The sequence below is a fragment of the Mastigoproctus giganteus genome, chromosome 12 (assembly GCF_048544385.1).
Source record: "Mastigoproctus giganteus isolate SK-2022 chromosome 12, ASM4854438v1, whole genome shotgun sequence".
NCBI lineage: Eukaryota > Metazoa > Arthropoda > Arachnida > Uropygi > Thelyphonidae > Mastigoproctus > Mastigoproctus giganteus.
In genome coordinates this window covers 1,161,993-1,178,747 of record NC_143586.1, presented here as the reverse complement: position 1 = coordinate 1,178,747, position 16,755 = coordinate 1,161,993, and the positions used below count along the sequence as shown (strand labels likewise).

The 16,755-nt window shown below is 39.1% G+C and overlaps 1 protein-coding gene across 1 annotated transcript in view; it reads left to right on the top strand.

Annotated features, from left to right (window-relative positions):
* LOC150076628 (uncharacterized) overlaps positions 1-16,755 on the top strand; it is a 1,101,557-nt gene that overhangs the window by 801,875 nt on the left and 282,927 nt on the right. The window lies entirely within an intron of this gene.

Below are 16,755 nucleotides of genomic sequence, written 5' to 3'. Positions count from 1 at the left end.
AAAAAATTAGGACGCACATAGAATTTTTATAAATGATTTCCTGCAAAGCTGGCTGAGTTCCACAGTTATCCTGTGGGATATTTTGAATGTCGTCAAACCTTTGTACTTTCAGCTTCATTTGGAATACACACTCCATATAGAAGTTTGTGTTCAGTCAGCTTGTCAGAGCTGTGCCGAGAGTGAAGCAAATGAGGCTGTTGCCTCAGGTTAAAAGCTGAAAGGGGCACCAAAATAAGGATTAAATAATTGCCAACGTTTTCGATTTTGTTTTGATTATTCTGATCCATTTATCATCTTGCTTTTGCAAGACGAAAATCTTTGTCGCCCCACTGTACAGATACTGAGCTCTACGCACCATGCTATCTGGAGCACTATTGGTTGTCATTTTTATAAATCTCAATTACTTGTGTTTCAGCAATTATTGTCGAAGCCATCGAGTGTAAACACTCTACCTCTACAGAAGATACACAATTTAATTGCAAAAGGTAAGTGTTTAGGTATATTTGAAATTAATTAAAATAGAATAAATTTAAATTTGTTTTCTCGTAAATATATTATTATTAATTTATTAAAAAAATATTGTTTATTTATAATTAAAATTATTCTAATTTGTGATATTTTTGATGAAACATTTGTTTCAAGTATTATATTTGAAATAAATGACACATAAATAAATCTGCTATATATTTATAATAAATACTGCTTATGAGAATAAAAATCACTTTAAACAGTTTTTTTTTGTCATTCTTTTATTTTTATTAAAACATGTATCAGAAATGTATTTTAAATAAGTTTTCATTATATATTTTTTTTTATTAAAATTTTTTTTTTAATATTTTAGGGGAGGGCACAATTCTTCATTCTTGCCTCAAGTACTAAAATGGCTCAGCATAGCCCTGCACCTTGTAATAAATCATTTTGCGCATAACACAGTTCAATAAGTATGTTTTCTCAGAAAAAAAAATGTTGACTAGATAGATAGATCTATCTATCTAGTCAACAGATTGATACATTCCAAATTTGGAATGTATCTGTTTGTTGGACAGACACATTCAAAATTTGTTTTCAGTTTTCCTCTAGATTTTATTCAGTTTTCATTTGCTTTTGTGATGAGATCAATTACATGAACATGATTGAGACTGACTGTACCACCCATATATTCGCCAATCTAAATGAATATAATTATTATTGTTTATATATTCATATTTATGTCATTGTCTGAATATATCTATATCCTTGTTATTTCATAATTTAATTACTGCATTATGAATTGCTTCAGGTAAGATCCATGAATTATTGAAACATTCATCATCACGCCTTGAAAGTATAAAAATTACTCCAGCAAATTCTGTTAAGTGCCCATCTCTTTTCTAACAGTGGTGTACAATAGCAATGAATATTTGGAAAAATTACCAATTATGCTTTGGCTACCTTCTAGGTGACCAGAATAAGGTGACCACATGTTATTTGTACCACTTGTTTGAATGAACTACATGACTGATTGACCAAAAGGGGAAAAAAATAAAAAGTCAGTGTTGTTTTCCAATGATATGGAGGATGCCAAAAAGACCACATTGGTGATTGTTACTTTTGAAAACTGGGTTCTTAGTGCAGAATGAACACAATTAAACCTGGATACAATTGAACACAATTCCTCATGATAACAATATGCCAATTCCGATATCTACATAGTACAGGCTAGATTCTTTTGAAGCCAAAATGGAATTGATGAAAGCAGAGACCTAAGAACTTCAGCTGATTCTGACTTCACCAAACAAAGAGACACTGGAATCAGAGGTATTCAACTATCCAAGTAGTTGAATAATCTCATTAGAGATCAAGCTCTTTACAAAGATATAGCAAACTTCTTGCCTTGACACTAAATCAAAAATGTATGGCTAAGAATGTCAAAATGTCTCAGGATCAAAAAAATAAACTGAGTTTTGGCAACATTCAGCATGGAGAATGGTCTTCCCTCCTACTGTCATGATATCAGTGTTGTTTTTATGGAATTGTCATAAGTACATGTTACATCTGAATGCTGCATCTTTATCACCTCCTCACAGCAAAGTTTGAAAGCTGTTCTCTTTCATAATGGAAACTTTTAAAGCCATCCCTCATTGCCTGCTCTGTTCAAATACAGGAAACATACTATAATATGAAGACATTACTCAAAACAATTCATTGCAGCATTAATGAAATATCTGCAATGACCACAAAGTTGATGGTATATTAATGGGCATGCAAGGAGAATTCATATTGTTTTTTCCTATGTCTATGGTGCAGCTGTTCTACTGAAAACCATTACATCAGATTTGATTGGTCTCAAAGCAGCACATATAAGGTAGGAACAAGTAGTGTGTGTACACACTACTTGAACAAGTAGTAGGTTCCATTAATACATCCAATGAAGATTTTCTTTCCACTTGTCCACAATAAACTTGGCATAATGATGGGCACCTCTGTAGTCAGGTGGGCAGGAGCAGCAGTGCGTAGCACACGCTTCTTGATTAGACCGGGGTGCAAGCCCATGACCACTAAATATGGAGGATGCAGAAAGCATATCCCCAGAGCAATATGGCCTTAGTTGCTAATGCTCCTAAAAACCAAAACAACAACAACAACAACAGCATAATGATGAGTTAAGAGTTTTTTCTGAAATGATGGGTAAGATGAATTCAGATGGATTTCATTATTGAAGTGAGAAATTTGCAACAATTAGTTCCTTGAAAGTGAAAGAGGAAATCTTTGTGTAGAACCAAATCAGACAACTTCTGCAGGATGAAATGTTTGAAAAATGCCTTAATGTATCAGAAATAAAAAGCCATTTGAAAATAGGCTCTTAAATGCCTTTCTGGAAACTTTTGGTAGGATCTAAAGTTCCATTCATAAACTTCAGGGATTCATCAACATAATGCCTTTTACTGTCTGATCATCTCATACGTATAATTTAGTAATTGTGTACTTGTATGCATTCTTAAAACTGCAAATGAAAGCAATGTTTGCTAATTTATTATCGATTTATTAGCAGTGTTTGCTAATAAATCGATGGCTCAACTGTTGATGATCCTGCTCAGGTAGCTAACAAACTAAATGAATATTTTGCATCGACATTCACACATGACAAGTTATTCAGCGAGGGGAATGCTAGAGGTGTATTCAACTCTGGCAGTAAGCTAGAGAATCTTGTAATAACTGAGAGTAAAATGGAGGAGAAATTGTTGAAGATAAACACAAGAAAGGCACCTGGGGCGGATGGGATCTATCCAGTTATATTAAAGGAGGCAGCAAAGGAAGTAAGCAAACCCTTAGCCATAATTATGAGAGCTTCCTTGGACTCAGGGGAGGTACCCACAGACTGGAGATGTGCAAATGTGACCCCAATTCACAAAGGAGGATCAAAGGCTGACACAAGTAATTATAGACCTGTGAGCTTAACTTCTGTTCCAGGAAAATTAATGGAGGCACTGGTTAAAGAAGCACTGCAGGATCATTTAGACAAGACTTCAGTTATAGCTCAGACACAGCATGGTTTTGTTAAGGGGAAGTCTTGCCTGACCAACTTGATTGGATACTATGATGCAGTCACAAAAGAACTGGATGCAGGGAATAACTTTGATATTATATACTTGGATCTTAGAAAGGCTTTTGATACTGTTGCACATGGAAGACTGCTACACAAATTGGAGCAGTGTGACATTGGAGGCAAATTGCTGCTATGGATAAAGGGGTGGTTGAGGGGGAGAAGACAGAGAGTGGTAATCAATGGATACTGCTCATCGTGGACTGATGTTATTAGTGGAGTCCCTCGGGGCTCAGTGTTGGGTCCATTATTGTTTTCTGTATTTATAAATGATATTGATGATGGTATATCGGGCTTAATGTCCAAGTTTGCAGACGATACAAAGGTTGGCAGGGTTGTCAAGGACACTACTGACACTATGCTGCTGCAACAGGATCTGGAAAGGTTGAGCAGATGGGCTGAGAGGTGGCAAATGAAGTTTAACATTGACAAATGTAAAGTACTACACATGGGAAACAGCAACCCCAGAGCAACGTATCAACTCTGTGGTACAACACTGACAGTGGTAGAGAATGAAAGGGACTTGGGGGTGGTTGTGCAGGCAGATATGAAGTTCTCTGAGCAGTGCAGACGGGCTGCAAGAGTAGCTCATGGAGTATTGTCAATGATATATAGGAATTTTTCCAGCAGGGATAAGGAGGTGATTATTCCATTGTATAAGGCGATGGTCAGGCCACACCTAGAGTACTGTATACAGGTCTGGAGGCCTCATTTCAAGAAGGAGAGCTGCTGGAACGAGTACAGAGAAGGGCAACAAGATTAGTGAATGGAACAAAGGGGTGCTCTTACGAAGAAAGGCTTAAGTTTTGCAAATTACAGTGTCTGGAGACTAGGCACCAGCGAGGTGATCTGATAGAGGTGTATAAAGCCTTGAATGGTTTAAGCATGCTCAATGCTGATGGGATTCTTCCTCTAGCTCAGAAAAATCACCTGAGAGGGCATAAATTCAAATTGAGGAAAGACGGTTGTAGGATAGACGTGCGGAAATTTGCCTTTAGCCAGCGGGTGGTTGGTTGGTGGAACAGACTTCCATCCCTTGTGGTGGAGGTTGATAGCCTAAATAAGTTTAAGGCTCAGCTGGACAGGTATTTTGAACGAACAGAGGGGTGAAGTGGAAGTGGTTTTTTTTTTTTTTTTTTTTTTGGTTGATGCTGCATAAGCTTGCTTTCTTGCATCAAATGCCTCTACTAATGCTAATGCTAAAGCCCTAACAGAATTTGAAGGAATGGACCCCACAAGAACTCACGTGATGCCTAATCAGAGGCCAATTAAAATCCTGTGGAGAATAACAGACCACCTCAATCGGCAAATAATGCCACATTACCTTGACAACAATGGTGCAATGCAGATGCTATCCACACAGCCATATACTGTGCTGCCATAGCAGCTACTAGGATTAATAGAAAAGAAATGGGAGACCAGCAACAGAAGAACTGAAAATAGAAGAAACCGCCAGCTTGGGAAAGAAGACTTTAGCAGAAGTTAGAATTAAGAGTCAAGATAGGTCAGTTGACCCAGTACCAACAGGGTAATAAAAGTAAGAAATCTCATTGGAAAGGTGAAGAGCATCCTCAAGAGAAACAGCGTCCATAGCAAACATGAGACCAGAAATCAAAGAATAGGAAAATACTTGGACACACTGAAACAGAACCTCCTCGCACTCAGAAAGAGACTACACTGATACAAAGAGAGGTCCCAGAGGAAAATAAACAACCGAATCTTTGATGAGGACCAAAGAGCCGTCTACAGGAAATTGGCTGAAGATGAGAAGGCAGGAAACAGACCACCAGAGAAGAAGACGATAGAGGACTTCTGGGGAAATATCTGGAGCAGTGAAGTAAAACATAACAGCAGAGCACCCTGGATAGAAGTAGAATGGAAGAAAACGAAGGACATACAAGAGATGAGAGAGTGGGAGATTCGAGAAGTAAAACAGTCGATCAGGAACACCCACAACTGGTGAACCCCAGGAATTGACAAAATCCACAACTACTGGTAAAAGAAGCTCATCTGCACACACACAAGCACCTAGCAGAGCAGTTCACTTGAATGATAAGGCACCCGGAGACAAACCCGAAGTTTCTCTTTGAAGGAGTCACATACCTGAATCCTAAACATGAAGGTACAAGAAACTCGGTGAAATACAGGCCAATCACCTGCCTACCAATGATGTACACGATCTGACCAGCTGTATAACCAAGAAGATATCACTTAGAGAGTCAAAACATAATGGCTGAACAGCAGAAAGGATGTAAAGGATGCAAGGAGCAATTAACCCATAGATGCCACAGTTGTGGAGCAAGCTGACAAGAAGCACCATGACCTATACAAGGCCAACATCGATTACCGCAAGGCCTCCGACTCTGTACCTCATAGCTGGCTAATAGAGACCATGAAGATCTACAAGGTCAATCCGATAGTGACAAACTTCCTAGGAGCAACAATGGTGAAATGGAGCACCACCATTAAGGTCGAGAACATCACAACCAGGCCAATCCCCATTAGAAGAGGAATCTTTCAGGGAAATGCTCTGAGCCCACTGTGGTTCTGTCTAGCACTCAACCCACTATCCACCATGCTTAACAGCAGCAAGTATGGATATTACCTCAAAAAAGGAAGAAAGAACCTGCACCCTCACCAACCTAATGTACATTGGTGACATCTAGCTCTACATAGAAACCGAGAAGCAACTCCAGCAACTACTCCGGATCACCGAAGAATTCAGCAAGGACATCAGGATTGAATTTGGTCTAGACAAATGCAAGACATACACACTGCACCAGGGAAAATTAGTTGGCCGAAACTACCAGCTGCTGACTGGTAAAGAGATTGATGCTATGACAGAAGAAGGGACCTACAAATACCTAGGTTTGATGCGGGCTCAGCAGTTAGAGCACAAGGAAATCAAGAAGTGCTTGACCGAAAAATATCATCAGAAGCCTGCTGAAGGCAAAATTGAATGGCCGGAACACAGTTAAATCCATAAACACCTATTCAGCTCCAGTACTAACATAAACCTTTGGGGTCATAGATTGGACTAACACCAAGCTAGGAGATATCATACAAAAGACAAGGACAATGATGACCAAGAGCCACTAATACGAAGTCAGCAGTGGAGAGACTAACAATAGCTCAGAAAGAGGGAGGAAGACACCTGATAGAGAACAGAAAACAGCGATAGATAACCTAATAGATATTACTTCAATAACAACTTAGCACCACTCTGCCAGGCCATAAAGGCACCTCTGTAGCCAGGTGGGAAGGAGCAGCAATGCGTAGCACACACTTCTTGATTAGACCAGGGTTCGAGCCCGTCACCACCAAATACGGAGGATGCGGAAAGGTCAGGAATGACCACCGCATATTCACGGAGCAATATGGCCTTAGTTGCTAATGCTCCTAAAAACCAAATAACAAACAAACCAGGCCATAAGGAAGAGAGATAAGTGGTATACCCCCACTCAACCTAAGCGAGAAACCCCCTCATGCCCAGACAGCACAAGAAACGAAGTTAGAAAGATGGGCAAGGAAGACACTCCATGGCAGACACTACAATAACCTCCTTTAAGATCACATCGATAATACTGCTTCCAGTGCATGGCTCACAAGCAGGATGCTCTTCTCCAAGACTGAAGGATTCATGCTGGCCATCCAAGACCAGGTAATCAACACCAGAAACTATAGAAAATACATCGCAAAGGAGACTTGAATGTCAGATGACACATCGCCTTAGCAACGATCCAACACATCCCCACGGGGTGCAAGGTGATCACCCAGACTGAGTACACTCATAGACAAGACCTAGTAGCCAGGATAATATATCAGAAGCTAGTGAGGAAATACCAGTTGACCAAAGAAAGTGTACCATACTACAAGTATGAACCCCAAGCAGTACTAGAGACCTAAACCCACAAGCTGTACTGGGACTGCGCCATAATAACGGATAAGGCACAACAGAAGGAACATGACCCTTGTGGATAAGATGCTACCTACCTGTTTGACATAGTGGTGCCCAACACTAGCAATGTCCAGAAAACTTATGAGGAAAAAATTAGAAAGTACACGAACCTGAGACATGAGGTCAAGCAGATGTGGAATATGAAAGAAGTAACGACCATCCCGATCATCGTGTCAACCACCGGTATGGTGCCAAAGACTCTTCATAGCAGCCTAGCAGGAATACATCTCCCAGAGAATACCTACAAGGAACTCCAGAAAGTCACAATCCTGAGCACCTGCAGGATAATGAGAGAGTTCCTCGACAACAGTAACACCAGACGTTACAACCACCCTGTGTACTTGGGAGCTGTACCCGTCACGGAGTGGAATCCCCCAATTAGGGAGAAATAATATAAGAGTAACAACAACAATAATAATAATAAAGGAGGATTAATGGAAGAGAAACGAGAGACCAGCAGCAGAAGAACCAAAAACAGAAGGAACTATCAGCTTTGGACAGAAGGCTTCAGCAGAAGATAGACCCAGTACCCAGGCAATTGACCCAGTACCAATGGGGCAATAGGAGTAAGAAATCAATTTAAAAAATGAAGAGCATCCTCAAGAGAGACAGCATCCACAGCAAACATGAGACAAAAAATCAGAGAATAGGAGAGTACTTAGACAAATTGAAGCAGAACCTCCTTGCACTCAGCAAGAGACTACGCCGATACAAAGAGAGCACCCAGAGCAAAATAAACAACCAAATCTTCGATGAGGACCAAAGAGGCTTCTACAGGAATATTGGAGAAGAGGGGAAAGAAGGGAATGGACCACCTGAGAAGAAGACGGTTGAGGAGTTCTGAGGAAGTATATGGAGCAGGTCAGTAAGACAACAGCCGAGCCACCTGGATGGAACTAAAACGCAAGAAAGCCAAGGACATACAAGAAATGAGAGGGTGGGAGATTTGGGAAGAAGAAGTAAAACAGACGATCAAGAACTCTTACAACTGGTGAACTCCAGGAATAGATAATGTCCACAACTACTGGTACAAGAAGCTCACTTGCACACACAAGCACCTGGCAGAGCAGTTCACCCGAATGATAAGGCACCCAAAGTTTCTCACTCAAGGAATCACGTATCTGAAGTCTAAAGATGAAGATACAAGAAACCCTGTGAAATATAGGCTAATCGCCTGCCATACAACAGACCGGACATAACTCTTGTGGACAAAAAATAAAAGGCTACCTATCTGATTGACATAGCAGTAGCCAACACTGGCAACCTGCAGAAAACCCATTTGAAAAATATCAGGAAGTACAAGAACCTAAAACAAGAGATTAAAGAGATGTGGCATATATAACAAGTAACAACCATTCCGATCATCGTATCAACCACAGGTATGATGCCAATGACCCTACATAACAGCCTAGCAGCAATAGGTCTCTCAGCAATCACCTACAAGGAACTCTAGAAATTTGCAATCCTGAACACCTGTAGGATAGTCAGAGAGTTCCTCAACCAACAGTAACACCAGCAACAACCACCTTGTGTACTTGGTAGCAATACCCGTCACAAGGCAGAACCCCCAATAAGAGAGAAATAATTTCATCATCATCATCATCATGAACTTAGTCCGGCTTAGGTCTTTTAAGACCTGTTCCGTTGTAGCTCTTGGAGGTGGTCTTGATCTCGCCATCATTGTCTTGGTCGACCAACATCTCTCTTGCCTGTAGGTTTGTAGTTAAAGGCTAATTTCGGGATCCGGTCTGGGTTCATCCTTTCTACATGGCTGATCCATTTTTCCTGATACCGTTTTATGTCATTTACTATGTTATCTACTTTTAATTTCTTGCGGATATCTATATTTCTTTGGTGGTCTAGTCTTGTAAAGCCTAATAATGGGCTTAAAAATTTCATTTGTGCTGCTTCTAGTTTGTGTGCATCTTTCTTATTTATGACCCAAGTCTCACAGCTGTAGAAGAGGGCTGGTTTTGAAGTGATGTTGTGCAATTGTAATTTTGTTTCAGTTTTCATTTATTTTCCGAAGTGGTGTTTTATCGTTCCATTCATTTTATTATATTTTTGTAGTTTAATGTGGATGTCTTTCCCTTCGTTTGATATTAAATTTCCCAAATAGGTGAAGTCAGATATTTGTTCTATTATTTTATCATCAATAATAATTTTGACTCTTTGTATGTTTTTTCTACATAATCCCATTGATTTTGTTTTTGAGGTGGAGATTTTCATCTCGTACTTTTTACCTATTTTATTAAGTTCATTTGCTGCTATCTGTAGTTCATCTTCGGATTTTGCAATTATAACTTGATCATCAGCATATAATATAGTTTGGATTTTATTCCTGTTGTTCAACTGTATTCCATTGTTAATTGTTTGTTTCCATTCTTTAAGAATTTTGTTGATATAGATATTAAATAAATTTGGTGTTAGTCCACATCCTTGTTTCACTCCTTTATTGGTGTTAATTGGGTCTGATAGTTGGCCATTAGAATATTTTATACAGACTTTTGAGTTTTTATATAGGCTTTGGATCGCTTTCCAGAGTTGGGTTGGAATATTTTCTTCACGTAGAATCTGCCAAAGTTTTTCCCGGTTTACATTGTCATATGCTTTTTCATAATCAATAAAGAGCAGAAATATTGGTAGATTGAATTCTCTTCTTTTCTCCAAAATTTGCTGTAATGAGAAAATGGCATCTATTGTGCTTCTCCCTTTTCTGAACCCACATTGTTCTTCTTCTAAGAATTGTTCACTGTATTTATTAAGTTTATTCTTTAGTATATTAGAGTATAGCTTTGCAGCAGTTGACAGCAGTGTTATCCCTCTGTAGTTGTTAGGTTTATTTCCGGAGCCTTTTTTTGTGTAAATTGATTACTATTCCTGTTTCCCAATCCTTGGGTATCTGTTGCTTATGCCATATGATGTTAAATAATTTTAGCAGTGTGTTTTTTAGTAAGGTGCCCCCATATTTAAATAGTTCTACATTCAAATGGTCTATGCCTGGGCTTTTTCGGTTTTTTGATTTTTGTAATATTAACTCTAGTTCTTCCATTGTTATATTTTTCATCTTTGGTTATCACAGATTCATCTTCCAATTCCCTAGTGCCTGGGTTATACCATAGTTTGGAATAGTGTTGCTTCCATTCTGCTTGGGAGATGGAGTTGGTTTTTATTTGATCATTTGTGTCTAGTTGTAATTTCTTAAAAATTTTAAAACCTCTTCTCTGTGGGTCCGTGATATCACGTTCTAAAGATTTAACAAATTTATACCAGTCATCTCGTCGGATTCTTCTGGTTAATTTTCTGACTTCTGCTCGAAGCTTTTTATATTTTATGTGTAGATGTAGGTCTTTAGTTTGTAGGAACAGTTTATAGGTCTTTTTTTTCTCATTGATTGTTTGTTTCAATTCTTCATTCCAAGTTCTTAGCCAGTTTTTATTTTTTATAGGTTTATATCCAAGACTTTCTTCAGCAGCTCCCAGAATTGATTTTTTCATGTTTGACCAGATTTCCTCAACCTTATCATTTTCATCTGATTTGAGTTTATCTTTCAATCAATGATTGAAAGTCTATTGAAAGAGAAATAATTTAGGAGCAATAATAATAATTATGAGGAATCTTTGCCAAAGGATGCAAAGAAAAACAGCAAAGTCTACTTTACTTATATAAACTCTAAAAGGAAAGACGTGAATGAGAATGGTCCTCTTTTACCATTGACAGTGCGATGGTTGATGAACCTGCTGATATAGCTGACAAACTGAATGAGTATTTGTCATCTACATTCACACATGAGGAAGGTCTGTAGGGAAGTGGAGGTCAGAAGTTTATCAAACTCTGGCAGGGAGCTAAATGATTTTGTAATAACTAAGAGCAAATTGATGTAGAAATTGTTAAAATTGAACATAAGAAATGCACCCGGGATGGATCAGATCTATCCAGTTATATTAAAGGAAGCACCAAATAAAGTAAGCAAACCCTTAGCCATAATTATAAAAGCTTCCTTGGACTCAATGGAGGTCGCCCATGGTTTGGAGATGTGCAAATGGGTCCCAATTCAGAAGGGGTGAGGGGGGATCAAAGGGTGACGTGAGTAATTACAGACCTGTTAGTTTAACTTCTGTTTCAGGGAAAATAATCGAGTCACTGGTGAAATAAGCAATGCAGGATCATCTAGACAAGACTGCATTTTATAGTTGAGACACAGCATGGGTTTGTTAAAGGGAAGTCTTGTCTAATAAATTTGATTGAATACTATGATATGGTCTCAAAGGAACTGGATGCAAAAATTAATTTTGATATCATGTATACTTGCATGTATGCCAATGCTAGAAGTATAATTAATAAATATTTATCAAAGGCGGATATTGTTGGAATAGCAGAGATATGGTGTCACACAGATATAAGGAATTGCAGAGCTGGAATTTGGGGAGTACAATGTGTACAGAAAGGATAGGAAGAGAGGAAATGTTATGCTGTTAATTAAGAAAAACATAAAATCAAAAGAAGTGCATCCAGTTGATATAGATGAACAGTGCACTGTTGAGTCAGTTTGGTGTGACACTGCGAAAGCAAAAATAAGAGTAGGAGTGTGTTATAGGCCTAATGACTTGAATGAGTACAATGAACAATTGTACAGAGATATAGAGTGGCCTAGTAAATCAGAATGTCCTATAATGGGTGATTTTAACTTCCCAGATATTAGCATTACCATTAGCATTAGTAGAGGCATTTGATGCAAGAAAGCAAGCTTATGCAGCATCAGCCAAAAAAAAAATAAATAAATAAATAAAAAATAACCACTTCCACTTCACCCCTCTGTTCGTTCGAAATACCTGTCCAACTGAGCCTTAAACTTATTTAGGCTATCAACTTCAATGACAAGGGATGGAAGTCTATTCCACCTACCAACCACCCGCTGGCTAAAGGCAAATTTCCTCACATCTATCATACATCTGTCTTTTCTCAATTTGAATTTATGCCCTCTCAGGTGATTATTCTGAGCAAGAGGAAGAATCCCATCAGCATTGAGCATGCTCAAACCATTCAAGGCTTTATCCACCTCTATCAGATCACCTCGCTGGTGCCTAGTCCCCAGACACTGTAATTTGCAAAACTTAAGCCTTTCTTCGTAAGAGCACCCCTCTGTTCCATTCACTAATCTTGTTGCCCTTCTCTGTACTCGTTCCAGCATCTCTACATCCTTCTTGAAATGAGGCCCCCAGACCTGTATACAGTACTCTAGGTGTGGCCTGACCATTGCCTTATACAAGGGAATAATCACCTCCTTATCCCTGCTAAAAATATTCCTATATATCATCGACAATACACCATGAGCTACTCTTGCAGCCCGTCTGCACTGCTCAGAAAACTTCTTTCTGCCTCCACAACCACCCCCCCAGGTCCCTTTCATTCTCTACCATTGTCAGTGTAGTACCACAGAGTTGATACGTTGCTCTGGGGTTGCTGTTTCCCATATGTAGTACTTTATATATGGGAATTGTCAATTACATTTGTCAATGTTAAACTTCATTTGCCACCTCTCAGCCCATCTGCTCAACCTTTCCAGATCCTGTTGCAGTAGCATAGTGTCAGTAGTGTCCTTGACAACCCTGCCAACCTTCGTATCGTCTGCAAACTTGGACATTAAGCTTGATATACCATCATCAATATCATTTATAAATACAGAAAACAATAATGGACCCAATACTGAACCCTGAGGGACTCCACTAATAACATTAGTTCACGATGAGCAGTGTCCATTGATTACCCCTCTCTGTCGTCTCCCCCTCAACCACCCCTTTATCCATAGCAGCAATTTGCCTCCAATGCCACACCGCTCCAATTTGTGCAGCAGTATTCCGCGTGCAACAGTATCAAAAGCTTTTCTCTAAGATCCAAGTATATAATATCAAAGTTATTCCCTGCATCCAGTTCTTTTGTGACTGCATCATAGCATCCAATTAAATTGGTCAGTCAAGACTTCCCCTTAACAAAACCATGCTGTGTCCGAGCTATAACTGAAGTCTTGTCTAGATGATCCTGCAGTGCTTCTTTAACCAGTGCCTCCATTAATTTTCCAGAAACAGATGTTAAACTAACAGGTCTATAATTACTTGTGTCACCCTTTGATCCTCCTTTGTGAATTGGGGTCACATTTGCACTTCTCCAGTCCATGGAGAAGTGCTTCCTTAGTCCAAGGAAGCTCTCATAATTATGGCTAAGGGTTTGCTTACTTCCTTTGCTGCCTCCTTTAATATAACTGGATAGATCCCATCCACCCCAGGTGCCTTTCTTGTATTTATCTTCAACAATTTCTCCTCCACTTTACTCTCAGTTATTACAAGATTCTCTAGCTTACTACCAGAGTTGAATACACCTCTGTCATTCCCCTCGCTGAATAACTCCTCATGTGTGAATGTCGATGCAAAATATTCATTCAGTTTGTTAGCTACCTGAGCAGGATAATCAACAGTTGACCCATCGATATCAAGTGGACCAATCTGATTCATCCCCTTCCTTCCAGAGTTTACATAAGTAAAGAACTCTTTGCTGTTTTTCTTTGCATCCCTTGCCAAAGATTCTCCTAATCTGCCTTCGCCTGCCTAACCTCCTTTGTAACTTGGTTACAGATCAACTTGTATCTGTCGTAGGCTTCTGTGTCACGTGTTAATTTGTATGAATCCCATGCATTTTTCTTCTCTGCCATATGTCGCATTAGTTCATCTGGCATCCACTTAGGCCTAAACCTTGAACAATATTTCTTAGTTGGTATGTAAAGCCTAGTAGCTTCCAAGATAAGTTCTTTGAGTGTTTCCCATTTTGAATTTGCTGTTGGTAACATCATCAGTTGGTCCCACTGTATAGAATTTAAATACTGTCTCAGTCCATTGTAGTCGCCTTTACGGAAGCAATAACCCTTCCCTTTACCTCTAATGGTAGTTACCTCTTTGAGTAAATCCCACTTCAGCACACTGTGATCACTGCCACCTAGTGGTTCATTTACCTGCAGATTCTTAATGCATGAAGAATCAGTACTGATAATCAAATCAAGAGTGTAACTCCCTCTAGTTGCCTCCCGAACATGCTGATGTAGGAAACAATCATCCAATAAATCCACAAAAGCCTTCCTAGTGTGTGAGTGACCATCCCCCAAATTCCAGTCAATATCTGGGAAATTAAAATCCCCCATTATAAGACTCTCTGATTTACTGGCCCACTCTATTTCCCCGTACAGTTTCTTATTATACTCATCAGAGTCATTAGGCCTATAGCACACTCCTACTCTCAATTTTGATCTCCCAATGCTTATGTCACACCAAACTGACTCAACACTGCACTGTCCCACAATGTCGACTAGCTTCACTTCTTTGGATTTTATGTATTTCTTAACTAATAGCATAACCCCTCCTCCCTTCCTATCCTGTCTATCCTTTCTGTAGACATTGTACTCCCCAAATTCCAGTTCTGCATTCCTTATATCTGTGTGACACCACGTCTCTGAAATCCCCACAATATCTTCTGCCTTTGATGCTTTGAGCAATACCTCAAATTCATCAAATATATTACTAAACTCCTAGCATTGGTGTACACAGAAGTATACATGCACCTGTTCTTTTTCTTAGCTACCCTAACACAACCTATGTGTTTATTTGTACCCCGATGATTCCCAGCAGTCTCTGAAATATCCTGTATCTTATTTTCCAGGCTGCGGCTCATTCCAATAGAAGCAGTGCAAGAATCATTTTCACCTCTGCCAGTGGCTACTGTTAATCTATTAGTCCTTGTATCCCCCCCAATCTAGCAGTTTTCCGACCCACCTAACACTGCCTCGATAGCATCAGCAAACGTTCTTGCACCCTTTTTATTTAAGTGTATCCCATCCCTGTCGAAGCAGTCTCTCCTGTTAACAAGTACAGACCAGGCTGAAAAAAATTCTACCCCTTGAGCCTTGCACAATCTTTCCAGCGCCGAATTGATCGACAGGGCTTCTCATCATATACTCCCCTCCTATCGTGTCTGGGCAGAATTGCAGACACTTTCAAATTCAACCTTAATTCACGGCTTTTTTTCAACAGTGACCTGTACTTGTTAAGTAAATTCGCCGGTCTCTTGCTCTTAATATCATTAGTGCCAACATGTACAACTATATCACCTTTTGTGCCCTTAAAAGATGATATCCGCTCTACAATGCCATCAACTTTTGTCCCTGGCAGACATACCCTGGTCCTGTTCCACCTATCCTTTTTATAAAGCAAGTTTCCCGTTTTCTTGACAATAGAGTCACCAACATATTGATAGTTGGAACAAACTTCCAAAATGCTCCTGGTTTCTTCCCATGTAAAATTGTTTTTCCTCCTTTTCTATACTTTCGACTATAAACTATATAACACTATTTTCCTTCATACCTCATGAACTATTAGAGCAATTCGAGGGGGATTGAGGTACTATTGCTATTCTGCATCCTACTTCCGTTCTCCTTCCTTTAGCCCTAGCTGCCTATTTAACAAAGATATACAACTACAATGGATGGAACTCTTACTCTAGTATATTTATTTGTATCTTTCATGCTACTATGCTATCTGTCGGGCTAACAGTCATCTCACCAGCAAACTACTTATCAAATACATGCTTGTTACCAGCATTTGGATCATATCTTCTTGCTTCTAAATTCCTAACTAACCTACCAATAACGGCATAATACCAGCTTTCGGCATATTATCATTACCTTTTTACCTTCCTACTTATATTCTTACCTAGGGTTGCTGGCAGTTGACTACAGAAACAGATAGCTACTTTAATTATGGGATGATACTTTGATTGGGTTAGTCCTAGACAAAGTCCCTTTTAATGTATCTACATACCCATAATTGACCCCCTTTTTTATAATTTTAATAATTTACCACATTGCTTTATAATTTGCCTCTGTTTTGTTATATAATTTTGCCTCACTAGCTTATATATTTTTCTCTATCTTATAGTTTGCTCTATCATATATTACTTCCATTACTGCTTTCACCATTTTGCTCTATGCTTTATCCTTTGTTTTACGCTCACCTTTTAATTATATATTGTATCATATATTATATATTGTATCTCTAGGTTTTGCCATGGTGCCGGCATTGGCTTATGTACGTTACCTGGGTGTTTGACACACATGGCATCCACATATTGCACCGTATCTCACCCAAAACTGCTACCACTTTACCTAACTGAC